This window comes from Pseudophryne corroboree, chromosome 11 (assembly GCF_028390025.1).
Source record: "Pseudophryne corroboree isolate aPseCor3 chromosome 11, aPseCor3.hap2, whole genome shotgun sequence".
NCBI classification, from domain to species: Eukaryota; Metazoa; Chordata; class Amphibia; order Anura; family Myobatrachidae; genus Pseudophryne; species Pseudophryne corroboree.
Genome location: NC_086454.1, coordinates 215,904,421 through 215,909,934, shown reverse-complemented (window position 1 = coordinate 215,909,934; position 5,514 = coordinate 215,904,421). Strand labels below are relative to the sequence as shown.

The window sequence follows — 5,514 nt, the reverse complement described above, 5'->3', positions numbered from 1 at the left end:
GGGGGGGCAGGGGTGGCTGGGTTGGGAGAGACAATGGGCTGGGTAGGAGAGTCGGAGGAGGGGTCAGGGAGGGTTGCGACAGTGGTAGGGATGGGAGTCACTGTCGCAGGGGGTGGGCTGGTGGAGATGGGGAGGGAGGTGGTGAGGGAGGATGGGAGAGGGGTGGGGTTAGGTTTCTTACCCTCCTGCGGTTTCTTTTCCTTCTGCGTAGCAGAGGGCAGCAGCTTGAGGGCAGGGTTGGCACGTCCGGTCACCACGGCTGAGTAGGTTCTCGACCTACTCGGGCAGTCCCTGTAGACGTGGTCCACTTTGCCGCACAGGTTGCAGGTTTTCCTCGTGGGGCAGTCTTTTGTCTCATGGCTGGCCATGTGGCAATTCTTGCATGCCGGGACCTTGCAGTCCTTCATCACGTGGCCCGTTCCGCCGCACTTCCTGCAGTTGCGTGGCTGGTCGGCGTAGTGGAGAAGTCCTTGGGATCCCCCCAGGGAGAAGCACTGGGGGAGGTGCTTGACTCCTTCTGGGCACGAGGTGTCCTTCTGCAGGACGACGATCACCGCCCACTTTCCAGTCCAGAAGCTGTTCCCATCCAGAACCCTTGTGGGGTCCTTCTTGATGGTACAGAACCGGCTGAGGAAGGTGACGATGTCCTTGATGGGCGTGTGTGGGTTCCTCATTGAAACCGTCACCCGCCTTTCCTCTCTTTGAATAGGGCAATTGCCCACAAAGCGGGAGAAAGGGGATTCGGGTCTCGCCGATTTCACTGCCTCCCAGTACCTCTTGCAGATGGCAAGGGAGGCGAAGGTGACGTAGAAGATCCCCTTCAGGTAATTCTGGATGCTGAGGGTTTCAGCGGTCGAGAACCCCTGGTCCAGGATCATCTTCTTCCCAAAGGTCTCCACCGTCATGTCCGGCATCCGTCCGTCCACCTCCTTCAGCTTCATCACTACGGTATGCCTCATCCAGGGCTCCAGGGTCGGTTTGTCCTTGGTGCTCACCTGGGTGGGTGCCGCTGGCGGCGTTGCTGCAGGGGTTGTGGCGCTGGGTGCGGCCGATCCGGTGGGGGCTTTGGCGTTTTTTTTCGCCGTCTTGGCCTGGCTCTTCTTGGCGAGGGTGGCCGGAGTGGAGGCAGAGGCTGGAGCAGCTGGGGCTGGAGCAGCGGGGGCTGGAACAGCGGCGGCTGGGGCAGCGGTGGCCATACTCACGGATCCTTTTGGCGTAGAAGGCGGGGCGGAGGATCAGCGCTGTCGTCGGGAGGAGGAGAGGCGGTCGGTCGCTTCAGAGGGCAGAGCCAGCAAGTCTAGCCCTCCAGTGTAGGTAGGGGGCGCTGCAGAGCTTCTCCGGCGAAGTCCCTTTTCTCCACGCAGTCTTGCTGGCGGAGGGGGGTATCTTCTCCAGAGGGCAGAGCAAACAAATCTAACCCTCTGCTGTAGCTGGGGAGCGATGCAAATCTTCACCCTCTTCAAGCGATCTTCTCCTTCTCCTCGCAGTCTCGGCTTCGATTTTTCTGGCTTCTCGGCCCGGGTGCAGCTTAGCCCTGAGAAGGACAATTGTCGGTCCAAGAAACAAGGTAGCACCGTCAGTCAGCGTGAACTGATAAGAACAGATACTACACTTGATCTTAGCCAAAAGGCTGAGAAGCGACTACACTTGATCTTAACCAAAACGGCTAAAAATTAGCTGTAGGCTGAAATGGGGTGGAGGAAAGTGCAGTGCACCAAAACATTAGCTGACACAATCATGGAGAATGCGCCAGCATATATGCTCTTCTATCTATATTTTGCAAACCTGCTCTTGTCCCCTCCAGCTGCTCCATGTAGATTTGACGTCTGGCAAGGTGCATAACCCACTGACAAGCAGGCACACTCCTGCATGAGTTTTCTCTCTTACTAGCTGGATGATACACAATCATTTGCATATGCTCCACCTCCGACACACCGTCCACCCAACCACCCAGTCACCAGAGCCACCCACAAGCCAACTGGCTCCGTGATTTAATTTGCACAGTGCAGTCATCCAGGCAGCATGTCCTTCTCAATGGAAGGATCTCTGGTTCCATGGAATCTTCCGCATTGGAATGCTGTGGAACAAAAAGGATTTAAACATTCAGCTTGCTAGCATTCAATGTACCTGCGGCTTGGGTCTTCATCCTGTGGCCCTCCAGCTGCTGTGAAACTACACATCTCAGCATGCCCTGCCACAGTTTTGCTATTAAGGTATGCTAAAACTGAGGCAGGGCATGCTGGGATGTGTAGTTCCACCGCAGCTGGAGGGTTGCAGGTTGAAGACCCATGTTCTAGCATGCCTGTTCTATGATGCATGTTCCGTGATGTCACACTCAGCTTGGAATGGGGTGTCTAGCATGCATTTGCTGACAGCCACTTGAGGGAGACACACATCAGGAGATGCAGCATATCGGAGGTCTTCGATGCCTTTCCAACAAATGCACACCACCTGCTGCTGATCTTGGCACAAAACAATGCCCACAATCGAAAGTCCAAAATGTCCAACTACAGGATTAATGTAAGTATTGAATTTAGGAATGACTTTAGAAGTAGGAAATTAAGTTAGTTCACAAGTACATTCGAATTCAGATCTAAAGTCTAGGTAGGCCTCACGTCCTGGCAGCCCTCAGCATTTAAAAATGCCTTGATTAGAGGTAGGGAATTAAATGTAGATAAGAAGTAGACACAAAATAAGACTCCACAGAGCAGTTTTCAGGTGTCTTTATCAATTGTTGCATTTAAAAAATAATGCAATTAGGGAACACAATGTTGCGACAATGTAACCCTATTTGCAAAATAGTACTAAATAAGTTTGTCGATGTAAGACATTTGCAAAGGCGCATCCAAAACACGCTGGAAAATGCAACTGAATCTGTTTTTGGAGGCTAGAATAGGAAATGTGCATCGGTCCTACAAGTACTGAAAGCTCTTCTCCCATCTCCCTTTTCTGAAAAGCCATTTAATATATGGTTCCCAGATAGGGGACATATCAGATATTGGCTTTCAAAAGCAGTAAATATCATACCACTTCTATTGCCATCAAAGATAAACATTGATTGTTTTCAGATATTGGATTGAAAAAGCAGTCTTTATTGACATAAAGAAGCAAAAAAACATACATAAACATTACACACATAAGTACCGTGTTACAGCACAGCCAAAACACAATACAAATGCTGACGGTATAGTACATTCAAGAACTACAGCACAGGCCAGCCTACACTATAAATCATGAACTGCACTATACATTTAAACTATACAATAATACAACAGTTAATAAAGCTATGGGTGTGGAGTGTAAAAAAATGAGGGAATCACAAGCCCGAAGCTTTGTTGAAAGACATACACATATAAGGGGAGGGTCAATAAATAGAAAGATATCCTTTACTATAGAATGTAGTCCAATCCGGTCTTTCTGCTCTTCCACAACTGAAAAACGGATAGTGTACCCAAGCCTTCCATCCTGGAATATCTTCGGTCTTTCGCCAATGAAGAAAACAATCCCTCCAGCAGACTCTTCAACCATGATACAAGATCACAACCAAAAGGCCGAGAAGCGACTACACTTGATCTTAACCAAAACGGCTAAAACTTAGCTGTAGGCTGAAATGGCGTGGAGGAAAGTGCAGTGCACCAAAACATAAGCTGACACAATCATGGAGAATGCGCCAGCATATATTCTCTTCTATCTATATTTTGCAAACCTGCTCTTGTCCCCTCCAGCTGCTCCATGTAGATTTGACGTCTGGCAAGGTGCATTACCCACTGACAAGCATGCACACTCCTGCATGAGTTTTCTCTCTCACTAGCTGGATGATACACAATCATTTGCATGTGCTCCACCTCCGACACACCGCCCACCCAAACACCCAGTCACCAGAGCCACCCACAAGCCAACTGGCTCCGTGATTTAATTTGCACAGTGCAGTCATCCAGGCAGCATGTCCTTCTCAATGGAAGGATCTCTGGTTCCATGGAATCTTCCGCATTGGAATGCTGTGGAACAAAAAGGATTTAAACATTCAGCTTGCTAGCATTCAATGTACCTGCGGCTTGGGTCTTCATCCTGTGGCCCTTCAGCTGCTGTGAAACTACACATCTCAGCATGCCCTGCCACAGTTTTGCTATTAATGTATGCTAAAACTGAGGCAGGGCATGCTGGGATGTGTAGTTCAACCGCAGCTGGAGGGTTGCAGGTTGAAGACCCATGTTCTAGCATGCCTGTTCTATGATGCATGTTCCGTGATGTCACACTCAGCTTGGAATGGGGTGTCTAGCATGCATTTGCTGACAGCCACTTGAGGGAGACACACATCAGGAGATGCAGCATTCGGAGGTCTTCGATGCCTTTCCAACAAATGCACACCACCTGCTGCTGATCTGTTCACAAAACAATGCCCACAATCGAAAGTCCAAAATGTCCAACTACAGGATTAGTGTAAGTATTGAATTTAGGAATTAATTTAGAAGAAGGAAATTAAGTTAGTTCACAAGTACATTCAAATTCAGATCTAAAGTCTAGGTAGGCCTCACGTCCTGGCAGCCCTCAGCATTTAAAAATGCCTTGATTAGAGGTAGGGAATTAAATGTAGATAAGAAGTAGACACAAAATAAGACTCCACAGAGCAGTTTTCAGGTGTCTTTATCAATTGTTGCATTTAAAAAATCATGCAATTAGGGAACTCAATGTTGCGACAATGTAACCCTATTTGCAAAATAGTACTAAATAAGTTTGTCGATGTAAGACATTTGCAAAGGCGCATCCAAAACACGCTGGAAAATGCAACTGAATCTGTTTTTGGAGGCTAGAATAGGAAATGTGCATCGGTCCTACAAGTACTGAAAGCTCTTCTCCCATCTCCCTTTTCTGAAAAGCCATTTAATATATGGTTCCCAGATAGGGGACATATCAGATATTGGCTTTCAAAAGCAGTAAATATCATACCACTTCTATTGCCATCAAAGATAAACATTGATTGTTTTCAGATATTGGATTGAAAAAGCAGTCTTTATTGACATAAAGAAGCAAAAAAACATACATAAACTTAACACAAAAGTACCGTGTTGCAGCACAGCCAAAACACAATACAAATGCTGACGGTATAGTACATTCAAGAACTACAGCACAGGCCAGCCTACACTATAAATCATGAACTGCACTATACATTTAAACTATACAATAATACAACAGTTAATAAAGCTATGGGTGTGGAGTGTAAAAAAATGAGGGAATCACAAGCCCGAAGCTTTGTTGAAAGACATACACATATAAGGGGAGGGTCAATAAATAGAAAGATATCCTTTACTATAGAATGTAGTCCAATCCGGTCTTTCTGCTCTTCCACAACTGAAAAACAGATAGTGTTCCCAAGCCTTCCATCCTGGAATTTCTTCAGTCTTTCGCCAATGAAGAAAACAATGCCTCCAGCAGACTCTTCATCCATGATACAAGATCACAACCGAAAGGCCGAGAAGCGACTACACTTGATCTTAACCAAAACGGCTAAAACTT

General features: G+C 47.4%; 1 pseudogene; it reads right to left on the bottom strand.

Annotated features, from left to right (window-relative positions):
- Positions 1 to 1,537: 1,537 nt before the first annotated feature.
- LOC134971033 (U2 spliceosomal RNA) lies at positions 1,538 to 1,642 on the bottom strand (annotated as a pseudogene).
- Between the last annotated feature and the right edge of the window lie 3,872 nt (positions 1,643 to 5,514).